Here is a 13106-nt window from a genome sequence, read left to right as displayed (position 1 = left end):
CGATGGGCGAGCGTGCCCTGCCTCTGTGTGTCTGTGTGTCTGCGTGGGCGCTGAGATGGAAATGACATAGTCCGCAAGCTGTGCGTCCATTGCTGCTTCTCAGATCTCGTTTCGCGGTCCTATCTCACTTCTGCAGTTGTGGTCGCCTGTCCTTCATTCACACCTGGCTCTGGGATTAGATTGCAGCCCTACCCTTTTCTAATTTGCTGAAATAAAATGAGCAAAGAAGTCATTTGGTCAACACGGGTGTTTGGAAAAGACCACTCAGTTATCTTGCGCAGGATGCGGGCCAGCATCTGCCTAGCTTGCGTCCTGCGCATGCGCGCGGCCGGAAGGGCCCTGGATGCCAGCGCATCGGAGGGCAAGGCCTTGGAGACTGGGATCCCCAGCCCTTTGCCACACAGGGCATCCCTCGGTGGTGGCAGGAGGATGGCTTTTGTCCTCAGGGTGTCCGCTGGAAGCTGTGCTGAGGGACAAAGGCTGCCTAAACCGTCTTTTCCTTCTTTTCAATCTTGCATTCTGTGAGGTTTACTTTTTCTCTGCAGAGCTCCACGGCACGCCCTGTAATTTCAACTACTCACTTTCCTGCAGCGCTCAACCCTAAAGAATTAAAACTCTTCTTCAATAAGCCTCCGTGTTGTCTTTTCTGTACCTGCGGGGTGCTGTCTCCAGGCAGATCCCTCCCTCCCTCCCAGCAGGCTCTGTGTATAGCAAGTGTTACAATTCCGATATGGAAAGAATCAGCATTCTATTGGGGGGGGGGGAAACATATGTGTTTGCCATTGCAATGTTTCAGTTATATGAAATGCTTGTTTGTGAGAATTTTAAAGTGATTTGACTTCTTGGCTGAATGAGGAGAGAGCTTACTGCACAATCCCCTAGGAGGAAAGAATGGCTTCATTCGTGCATCACAAAAATCGAAGATGATAAAACGTGCTCATTTCACGCATGAAGTAGGAAACAGATGGGCCCCTGGGCCAAAGGGCTGGTGTTTTTCAAATGGAGCAAAACTGAAGTTTTGTCCTCAGCCAGACGAGAACGAAGCCCGTTTCCCTTCCTCCGTTAAGATGGAGGGAATGAACTAGCAGTGGGGAATTTGTTGCAGCAAAAATAGAAATGAGACTTTTCTGATAAACAAGGAAAGTAAGGAAACAATGAACAGGCTGGGAAACAACAGACACAGGTCTGAAAGAGTTAAGCAATCTTGGTTATTCTTCAGCTGTTACTACTAAAAAACACTTGTAGCTAGTCGTGTCCTTCACAAACCTGAGTACTCTCTGACTCCATAAGAATTCCCCTTTGCACCTGGCATTTCTTCTCCTCCTACACTCCCTTGTAGCACTCTTCATTTCAGAAAGAAGGTCACGGGCCGATAACTTCAGAGACACCAGACCCGGTTGCTGCTTGACACCTGACGCCAGCTTTGGCCATGAATTTGCAGAAGAAAAGGAATGCAAGACCTTCATTACTTTGAGCCTTACTTTGAGCCTTCATTACACCTACCCCAGACCATAAGGCCCAGGCTATATAACCTTTCCCTATTCCGCAGGGAGGGGGGCACAGTTCTTGAGGCGCTAGCTTGCTGTGTTATCCTCTTTGCCAGCCAAAGATTAAAGCCATTTTTCTCATTCCTCCAAAACTCTGTCTCCATATTTTTTGGGCATCAGTGCACAGAGAGCCAAGATTTTGGCATCATGCATGCAACAATTTATTCAATGTATATATGGAATCTAGGCACTGTACTCTAGAAATGATAACAAGGGGAAAAAAGTTGTTTATTTTGGGGTTTTTAAAAATCATCCAAACCCCTTTTTAAATTACTCTTCCAGGCTATTATGCCCAAGCACTGTCTGTCCCTGAGTGTTAAGCTGGAGATCCTGTTTCTTTGCTTTTCTTTCTTTTTCTGTTCTTTCTTTGCCTTCCTCTCCCCTCACCACCACCACTCCTTCCCTCTCTTTTCTTCCTTCAGTCACTTTTCACCCTTCTTTCCTTCCTTCCTTCCTTCCTTTCTTTTCTCTTTCTTTCTTTCTTTCTCTTTCTTTCTTTCTCTCTTTCTTTCTTTCTCTCTTTCTTTCTTTCCTTATTTCTGGAAAACCTCAAGCATGCACTATAGTATTCCATCTGTCAATATAAAATGTTGCCCTTGATCCAGAGGACTGTCCCTTTTCCATTCGGGCTGCTATGATAGAATACCATAGACTGGGGGAACTTAAACAACAGACTTTTAGTTCTCATAGTTCTGAAAGCTGGGAATAGAGAGATCAGGGTGCCAGTGTGGGTGGTTTCTGGTGAGGGCCATCTTCTACATTACAGAAGGAGGGGTGGGGGAGGAGGAAGGGGAGGGGGAGACGAAGAGGCAGAAGGAGAAGGAAAACAGGAGGAGGAGAATGGGAGGTGGAGGATGAGGGGAAGAAAGCTCTTTCCTGTCTCTTTCATAACGGCACCAATCCCATTCATGGGGGCTCTACTCTCATTCAACAAACGAATTCGGGGGGAACACAAACTTTCACGCCATGAGATTCTGGTTCTGATTTCCTGGCATTAACCACCCTCTATGTGGGAGGATAGCGGTTTCCAAACCTTAGGACCTACATGGAAAGACAACTTCTTACCCAAACCCCTTCCAAGGAATGCTCATTTCCTATCCCACACCAAGTTTTCTTCCAAGCCTTCCTATGCCGCAAGGAAGCCGAGAAACCTCACCAGGACCCAGTGCAAGGACCAGTTTTCCAGGGGCTGGCAGCAACCAGACGAGGGGAGGGGACTGTGGGTTGTACAAACTGCTGCATGGCCTGCAGGCCAAGGGCCATCCAGAGACAGCTTCATGGTCCAGTGACCTGGGCTGACACTAGAGCAGCCCTGAGAAGCACTCTGTGCTTGGTTCAGTGCTCTGTTGTGTCCATCTTGAAATTCTTAATAGCTTTTCACAAGGCACCCACATTTTCATTTTCCTCTGGGCCCTGGAAATCATGTTGCTGGTTCCGCAAAATACCCAAATCATATCCTACTCAAACCTCAAGTCACAGATTTTCTATGCCAGATGCCTGGGATAAATACTTTTGCTACTGAAGGGCTTCCGGACATACCACCCCAAAATATGCCACATTTGGCGTATTGATTATTTTGGGCTGAAGTCACTTGAAAAACAGCAAATGCTGGCAAAAACTTTCTCTGAACTCCCCTTATCTGCCTAAAAACAGTTTCTTCAAAATGAATTCAACTGCCATTAATTCCCTCCTGAGAGTTTCATCAGCAGAGGAAGATTGATTCATCACAGGAGAGGAGACTAAAAGTCAATGCCACACCCAGACAGACTTTGTCACAAACTATCTCCTGTCTAGTCTCCTAAAGGCCTAGTCACCTTTCCTAATATCATTTATTCTCCTCTAAGATGACTACTTCTCCCCTTTTCCTATTAAGATGGTATATAAGGTCTCAAACCTCATCGCTTTTGGGGGTATTCACTTTTTTCCCCTGCAATGCCCCCATGCACATAATATGTAAAAATGAATAAATTTGTATAACTTTTCTCCTGTTACTCTGCCTGTTGTCAGTTTACTTCATAGACCCATCTATTGAACCCAAGAGGGTGGAAGGAAAGTCTTTTCTCCATACATAACACGTTACAAACGTGTTAACAGCTTCAATAACTACCACCAATGAGCCTTAACTGAGTTTTAAGAATAAAAGGCAGCTTGCAGTCAGAGAAGTCTGTGCCAACTAGATCTACAGGCGAAAGGAAAGAGATTTTTGTTTTGAGTGTATCTCCTGTGCAAGATCAAGCTTCAGACCTCTTCTAATGGTGCTGGGGGTCAGGGTGGGACCAATCATTTATATACATTGGTCATTAAGTCTCTGGTATAAAAAAATAATGGTTACAAAAACAGTTTGAATAAATGATCCAGAAGCACACAGTTGTTACTAAGGTGCCTTGTATTCAAAGACTATTTTTAAAAAATTGATTTGGAGATTGTGGAATTGAGTAAAATTTCATCTGCAGTACTTTCAGCTTTCTACTGCAGTAGAAATGTTAAGATATCTGACTGGTGTTTTTCCCTAGAAACTTACATTTAAACACAGAGCAATGCATCTTGATTTTGATAATATTTTTTCCCTACACATCACATCCCTCTTCAAAATGAAATTCAATATCCAAAACCAAAAATATCTAGGTGTGGTCAGTGCAGAGCTTGGTACCACTGGCCTGACTTCCAGGGCCAGGTTCCCACCTCATCAGCTGTTTCACTTGAGACGTATTTTTTTCTGCCTTTTTGTCACCCATCTGCAAAATGAAGTTATAGTATATACGTGGAAGGGATGTTATGAGCACTAAATTGAACTAAGTATTCATTAAGTTGTTACCTAGATCATAATGAAACGTTTGTTAAATCAACTATATATTTTTAAGGTAAACAGATAAAATAGTTAATACTGAGTATACCCAAAGCAGCCCAGGGGACACACAATCTCAACATGTCCAATGGACCTCAGAGGACACATTTGCAAGCAGGGGGCACTGCCTCGGCTCACGCGGCTTATTCATTCAACAAACACTTATTCATTCAACAAACACTGATTGTATCTCTGCTATGTGCCAAGTTCTATGTTCCACCTTGGAGATTTAGAAGTGAAAGACACATCTCTTGCCCTGGCGATTACAGCTTAGTCCATGTTCTAGTGGGCAAGAGAAAGACTTATGCTCCATAGTTATGTGATGGAGCTGTCCATGGCTCAGAGGGAGCTCAGCTGAGGCAGCCCCGGCTGCGGCTGGGTCTCTTCTGAGAAGGAAAGGATGAAATGGAGTCAGGAGGACTTGAGCACTAAATATATGCCCACACCTCGCCATCTGCCTGACACACATTCATTCACAGCAATCCTATTAGGTAGGCATTGACATCCTCACTTTATAGATGAGGAAGTAGAGGGGCAGAGAGGTGAATTATTAGCCCCAGGTAGGGAGCTAAGCACAGGCTATCTAAAGAGTGGCCCCCTGGCATCTCTCCTCCACTTTCTTCACACCCAAACCTTCTAAGGCAAATAGGATCCTATTTGGGCTTCTTCAAACTTATGCTTGTGTAGGTATCTTGAAAGCACCTCGCTAACTTCTCTGAACGCAGTGAGCCACTTTGTCTTTTGTGGGTGCCATTAAGTTTCCTAGCCTGTTTGGATAATGCTCTGGATGGAAAAAAAAAAAAAGTTGCCAGGTAAATGAACTCCACAACCGTGCTTCAAAAACTACGATGTGCATAGGAATCTGTTTAAAATGCAGATTCGGACTCAATACATTTGGGGTGGGGCCCAAGCATCTGCATTTCTAATGGGCTCCCCAGGTATTCCTGTGCTGAAACAAGTGAGAAATGTGAATTCATACTTGTGTATACAGGAATTAATTTAATAAGGAGTAAACTTGGGGACTGGTGACTTCAGTTAAAAACAAGACAGGCAGAAAAAACAAAAAAAAATTAAAAAACAAAAAAAAAATAAAAACAAGACAGGCCCCAAATGGAGTCTCTTTTTTTTTTTTTTTTTTTTTGCGGTACACGGGCCCTCTCCCGTTGCGGAGCACAGGCTCCGGACGCGCAGGCTCAGTGGCCATGGCTCACGGGCCCAGCCGCTCCGCGGCATGTGGGATCTACCCGGACCGGGGCACGAACCCGTGTCCCCTGCATCGGCAGGCGGACTCTCAACTACTGCGCCACCAGGGAAACCCTGGAGTCTCTTATGCTCAGCTCCCCATCACCAAACCAAGCCTTGACTTATTTCCTAGAAAGAACATCTTAAACGGGTCAGTAGGAATCGCCTGATCAGCACTAGTTAGGTAATCGGCCCCATAGACCCCTGCCATCCCCTTCAGGGAAGTAACCTTGGAGTAACACCTGCTTTTTTGCCTAGTGTATTTTCCTTGTTCCTGCTCCCTCTGGCTATAAAAGTCTTTCATTTTGTACAGCCCCTCTGAGCTCCTTTCTATTAGCTAGACTGGATGCTGCCCAATTCTAATCGATTTTTGCTCAAACTCTTTAAATTTTTAATATACCTCAGTTTATCCTTTAACGGTTCCACAACCTACGTTCTAATGGGTAAGTAGAGAACAATAATAGTATCTTACCCTTGGAGTTATTAGGAGACCACATGAGAGCATACATATCAAACACTTAGCATATAGCTGTCACTTCAAACGGGTTTGTCTAGTCAGTATTAACAATAACAACAATATGAAGGACTAGTGTTTCCTAGTCCTCGTTCATTTCCTCCCTCCAGTTAAAAATCTGCCCTGTTGCTTCCAATATAAGTACCTTAGTATACCTTAGTATGTTTTCAGTACTATTTTCTGTACTTCCGAAAGAACCGTTCGCATTTACTCTTGAATTCTGAAAGGAATTATCTCCTTGGCCACTGGGGGGGGGGGGGGGGGGGCGGGGGCGGGGATGATAGGAAATAAATGATTGGAATGGCACTTGGAAGCTGCCATACCCCTCTGCTGAATAAGCACAAGCTTCCCGTCCCTAGCTATTTGGCTAAGGAAGAAATGTCCCCTTGCGTTTGTCTCCCATCCAGAAAAAATAGAGACACGGGATTAAAACGGGTTTTTATTACCTTCTTCATTTTTTTGCCCAGCTCCAGACCGGCAATTAAACAAAGACCCCTCTCCCGTTACAACAAAGGGATTGAACAAAAATGCTCAACCTGACTCCATGAACACAGCAGACGCGCCTTCGGATTGGTTGGGCTATTGTCCAATAGGAAAGAAGAGCCGGCATCTGCTGTTTACATACATTCTTTGTGGACCAGGCAGAGAGGGGCGGGCCGTCCAATCCGATTCTAGAGATTTGGAGCCTTCATTTGAATATGAGGAAAATAAATAGTGATGTCCGCCGCTTCACTTGTGCCAGAGGCGCAGCCCAAGGAGAGCTCCTAGAAGGCAGTTAGGGAGGCTTAGCACGGCCACAAGGAGAGCTAGTCCATCTACGCCTATAAGGTGCTGTAGCAGGTGCTTCTCAACACAGATATCTCTTCTAAGACAATGGGTATCATGAACTCGTGGATCAAGGACACTTTACAGCTCACGCTTCAGCGAGGCCTGCTGCCTGGCGCGCTACAAGCGCTCTTGTAGGTCCAGGGAGGCTCAGAGAGTTGCACACCTGCTGCAGCCCCATGAGCAGTGTGCCGTGCCAGAAAGTACCAAGACTGTCAAATACACCAGCTCCAAGTGAGGTGGGCCACTGTGCTCCAGAAAGCAAAGGCTCTTTTCACCGCCGCCTCCGTGCTTAGAAAAAGAGCGTGCCACCTGTTGTGGTCGTGAAGTGCTGTTCAGTTGGGATTATGGGAGAGATGGAGTGCGCTCCTGAACTAAAGCTAAGCTTCTTTTCTTAATGGCATATTCACCAAAAAGAGACCTGCTGTGTTAGTCTAGGCCCCAGCCAGAAGCCTGAGAGGGTATAGCCCTGACGCTTGAGCCGTTGAACCCAGTCCAGGCCTTTCTGTCTGCGTGTGGCGAGAGACCTGCGAGTGAGGGGCACGGATCACCTTCAAGAAGGCTTAATGCCAACCTCTTCCTCTACCCATACCCCCTCGTGGGTCAGGCCGGGGTGTGCTGGACATGACACTGGGTGAGGCTCTGGGTGTTGTAACAGACTAGGCAGCGACTTTTGGGGCCGTCCTTCCCGCGTTTACAAGGCAAAGCATCATGAGCTTTTGCTCAAAACATTTAAGCAGCATTGAGTTTGAGCAGCTCCTTATAAGCACTAACGCTATTCCTGTTTGAAATAGCAAAACAGCAGGAGGACAGGTACTGGTCTAGACCCTCATACTCAGCTATAATCCTTCAAACTAGATTGGTATTCTTTTATCCGAAAAAAAGTGTATACTTTTTTTTTTTTTTTTAAGTGTATACTTTTTTAACATATGCCTCATAAACGGTTTAAGAGCTTTTTTCTCCTCAGTCTTACTGAGGTATAATTGACATACAGCATTGTACAAGTTTAAGGAACTGGAAGTTTGTACCTTTTGACTGCCTTCATCCAATTCCCCATCCCCTCCCCACCCCTGCCTCTGGTAACCACAAATCTGATGTTTTTCTATGAGCTTGTTTGCTTGTTTTTGAAGTGTAATTGACCTACAGCACTATGTTAATTCCTGGTACACAACATAGTGATTCCATATTTCTAAACATTTGAAAATGATCACCATGATAATCTAGTTGTCATCTGTCAGTATACAAACATATTATATAATTATTGACTGACTATATTCCCTATGCTGTACATTTCATATCTGTGACTCATTTATTTTGTAAGTAAGAGCTTGTACCTCTCAATCTCCCTCACCTATTTCTCTCCTCCTCCAACCCTCCTTCCCCCCGGAAACCACCCGTTTGTTCTCTGTATCTATGACTCCGTTTCTATTTGGTTATGTTTGTTCATTTGGTTTGTTTTCTACATACCACATATAAGTGAAATACAGTATTTGTCTTTTCTCTGTCTGACTTATTTCACTTAGCATTATACCCTCTAGGTCCATCCATGTTGCTGCAAATGGTAAGGTTTCATTCTTCTTTATGGCTAATACTGCATTGTATATATAAACCACATCTTGTTTATCCATTCATCCACTGATGAACACTTAGGTTGCCTCCATATCATGGCTGTTGTAAATAAGGCTGAAATGAAAATCAGGGTGTTTTTGAATTTATGTTTTTGTTTTATTTGGTTAAATACTCAGAAGTGGAATTTCTGTATTACATGGCAGTTCTATTGATATTTTAAATGTTTTTGAGGAAACTCCATTCTGTTTTCCGTAGTGGCTGCACCAATTTATATTCCTACCAAGAGTGTACGAGGGTTCCCTGTTCTCCACAGCCTCATCAACACTTGTTATTTGTTGTCTTTTTGATAATAGCAATTCTGACAGCTTGAGGTGATATCTCATTGTCGTTTCAGTTTGCATATCCCTGATGATCAGTGATGTTGAGCATCTTTTCATGTGCCTGTTGGCCATCTTTATGTCTTCTTTGGAAAAACATCTATTCAGGGCCTCTGCCCATTTTTTTTTTTCCTTTTTAATTTATTTTGTTGAAGTATAGTTGATTTACAATATTGTGTTAATTTCTGCTGTACAGCAAAGTTATACATATATATATACATTCTTTTTCATATTCTTTTCCATTATGGGTTTATCACAAGATATTGAATATAGTTCCCTGTGCTCTACAGTAAGACCTTGCTTTTTTAAAAATTACTTAGTTTATTTCATTTTTGGCTGCATTGGGTCTTTGTTGCTGCACATGGGCTTTCTCTAGTTGTGGCGAGCGGGGGCTACTCTTCATTGCGGTGCATGAGCTTCTCATTGCGGTGGCTTCTCTTGTTGCAAAGCACAGGCTCTAGGCGTGCGGGCTTCAGTAGCTGTGGCTTACGGGCTCTAGAGCCCTCTGCCCATTTTTTAACTGGGTTGTTGGGGGTGGAGGTTATGTTGAGTTGTATGAGTTTTTTGTATACTTTGGATATTAATCCATTGCAGATATATTGTTTACAAACATCTTCTCCCATTCAGTAGGCAGTCTTTTCATTTTGTTGATAGTTTCCTTCACTGTTCAAAAGCTTTTTAGTTTGATGTAGTCCCATTTGTTTATTTTTGCTTTTGTTGCCCTTGCCTGAGGAGACATATTCAAAAAAATACTGCTAAGACTGATGTCAAAGAGTGTACTACCTATGTTTTCTTCTAGATGTTTTACGGTGTCAGGTCTTAATCCATTTAAGTCTTTAATCCATTTTGAATTTATTTTAGTCTATTTTAGTCTATTTTAGTCTTTATTTTAGTCTATTTTAGTCTATTTTTAGTGAGATATCTTTTCCCCAATGTATATTCTTGCCTCCTTTGTCATAGATTAATTGCCCATATAAATGTGGGTTCATTTCTGGGCTCTCTATTCATTCAGTTCCATTGACCTATGTGCCTGCTTTTGTGCCAGTACCATGCTGTTTTGATTACTGTAGCTTTGTACCATAAACTGAAGTCAGGGACTATGATACCTCCAGCTTTGTTTTTTTTTTTCAACAGGGCTTTGGATTCTCTGGGTCTTTTGACTTTCTATACAAATTTTAGAATTATTTATTCTAGTCCTATGAAAAAAATGCCATTGGTAATTTGATAGGGATTGCATTGAACCTGTAGATTGCCTTGGATAGTTTGGTCATTTTAACAATATTAATTCTTCCAATCTGTGAACACAGTATATCTTTCCATATGTTTGTGTCATCTTCAATTTCTTTCATCAGTGTTTTATAGTTTTCCAAGTACAGATCTTTTACCTCTTTGGTTAGATTTATTCCAGGTATTTTATTCTTTTTGAGGCAATTGTGAATGGGAGTCTTTTCTTTTTCTGCCAGTTTGTTGTTAGTGTATAGAAATGCAACAGATATCTATATATTAATTTTGTGTCCTGCAACTTTACTGAATTCGTTGATGAGTTCAAGTATTTTTTTTAGTGGTGTCTTAATGATTTTCTATGTATAGTATCATGTCATCTGCAAACAGTGACATTTTTACTCCTTCCTTTGTAATTTGGACTCCTTTCATTTGTTTTTCTTATCTGATTGCTGTCACTAGGACTTCCAATACTATGTTGAATAAAAAAGGTGAGAGTGGTCATCCTTTTCTTGTTCCTGATCTTAGAAGAAATGCTTTCAGCTTTTCACTGCTGAGTATGATGTTTGTTAGCTGTGAGCTTGTGGCCTTTATTCTGTTGAGGTATGTTCCCTCTATACCTACACTTTATTGGGAGTTTTTATCATAAGTGGATGCTGCATCTATTGAGATGATCATATGATTTTAATTCTTCAGTTTGTTAATATGGTGTATCACATTGATCTGTAGATATTGAACCAACCTTTCATTTCTGGGATAAATCCCACTTGATCATAGTGTATGATCTTTTTAATGTCTTGTTGAATTCAGTTTGTTAATATTTTGTTGGGAATTTTTGCATCTATGTTCATAAGTGATATTGGCCTGTAATTTTCTTTTGTTGTGATATCTTTGGTTTTAGTGTCAGGGTGTTGCTGGTCTCAGAATGAGTTCAGAAGCATTTCTTACTCTGTAATTTTTTGGGATAGTTTGAAAAGGATAGGTGCTAACTCTTCTCTAAATGTTTGGTAGAATTCACCTGTGAAAATGTCTGGTCCTGGGCTTTTGTTTGTTGGGAGGCTTTGTTTGTTTTTTTACTTATCCAGTTTCAATCCTGGTGATTGGTCTATTCATATTTTCTATTTCTTCCTGACTCAGTCTTGGAAGATTGTATATTTCTAGAAATTCATCCATTTCTTCTAGGTTTTTCATTTTATTGGTGTATACTTGTTCACAGTAATCTTTTATGATCCTTTGTAATTCTGTGATGTCTGTTGTAACTTCTCCTTTATGCTCCTTTTAAGAAGCTTTTCAATAAAACAAACGGAGCACTTTTAAAAAAAATTGTTAACCATATGCAAAATACATGACACATTTAATAACAACTAAGGTATGCAAGGCCTTACTGGGCCCATGCTGTTCTCACTCTAAAAAATATCTCATAGTGCCGGTGACTCCCAAACCATGAAGAACACCTTCAGAGAACAGCTCAGTCTCCAAGAGCCAAAATGCTATGTGAGATTTGGATTCACAGCTGTGTTCCCTCAGGTGGACAATGGCCGTCTGACTCCTCCCTCAGGAACTCACACACATCATTTCCAGGGCCTGCCACTCATTAATCAATATTTAACCTCCTATACAGTAAATACTGTTTTGCATTTGTAATTTCTTATTAAAATGACAGTTTTTCCCCTCCAAAATACTTTCTTTACTCCATAATAATTAACAAATTTGACTTGAGATTTCTGATATGAAAAAGGAGTCTCCTTGATACATTTCAGATTGCATACCTGCAAAATTCCTCCAGTTCCTTCCAGGTCCTTAGTTTAAGCATTTACCTTGGTTATTTCAGATCCAGAGAATGATTCCATTGTGCTGAGTTCTAGTTCTCCTTGCCTCTATGTACTCTCAAGTACTTGGTTAACTGCCCTAGTTTAACTTTCAACTTAACAGAACGTGTATTTCTTTGTTGTAACAATATGATAGACATGGTTTCTGTATACAATTTCTGTCAGTTTTTTCAATCATAAAATCTCAATAGCAGGGACTCTGTATCACCTTGCCTCTTCCTTAACAGATTCCCCTCCTAGGAGAGGGCTAAATCGAGCCCAGTCTGCACCTGAGGCTGTGTGTACAACCTCCACTGGACAGTTCAGCAAATAGAGGCAGCCTTTTTTTTAACTTCAAGCTAATTCTGTGTGCCAAAGAAGTCAACAGAACTGAGAAATTAATTGATATTTTGCATTATTCGCAGAAAAATTTATTTTTTAAAGAATTGTATTTGCAAATTATTGTAAAATCTTCATTTTGCTTCTTTTATTTTTGGTACTAAGCAGTGCTTTTGCCTACTGCTAGCACTATATATCACATTCTCTGCTGGAGACAATTTTCACTTTTTAGACCTATGGTTTAAGCTCATTAAGGTAAAGAATCACGTGAATCTGCGAGACTACTTTCATGTGACTAGAAGTTTTCATTAAGATACTGACTCCCAAGCTACTTTGGTAGGAGGCTGAGGGCTTGGACCCAGTCAGCAGGTCCCCATTTCAAAGTGGAGGACTGAATTTTGCAGTTTTTAATATGAATCAGATATCTACTGAGAAAATTAAAGGTGTGGACTTGTTGATGACAGATCGCTGTTTAACTTTTTTTTAATAGATTTATTTTACTTATCTATTTACTTATTTATTCTTTGGCTGTGTTGGGTCTTCGCTGCTGCATGCAGGCTCCCTTCTGTTGTGGTGAGCGGGGTGCCACTCCTCGCTGAGGTGCACGGGCCTCTAACCCTGCAGTGTCCTCTCCAGTTGTGGAGCGCGGGCTCCAGGCGCGGGCTCCAGCAGCTGTCACGTGGGCTTCAGTAGTTGTGGTTCATGGGCTCTAGAGCACAGGCTCAGTAGTTGTGGTGCCCGGGCTGAGTTGCTCCACGGCATGTGGGATCCTCCCGGACCAGGGCCCGAACCCTTGTCCCTGGCACTGGCAGGCGGATT

The sequence above is a fragment of the Delphinus delphis genome, chromosome 3 (genome assembly GCF_949987515.2).
Source record: "Delphinus delphis chromosome 3, mDelDel1.2, whole genome shotgun sequence".
In the NCBI taxonomy this organism is placed as follows: domain Eukaryota; kingdom Metazoa; phylum Chordata; class Mammalia; order Artiodactyla; family Delphinidae; genus Delphinus; species Delphinus delphis.
The sequence above is the reverse complement of the archived record's forward strand: the minus strand, read 5'-3'. Positions refer to the sequence as shown.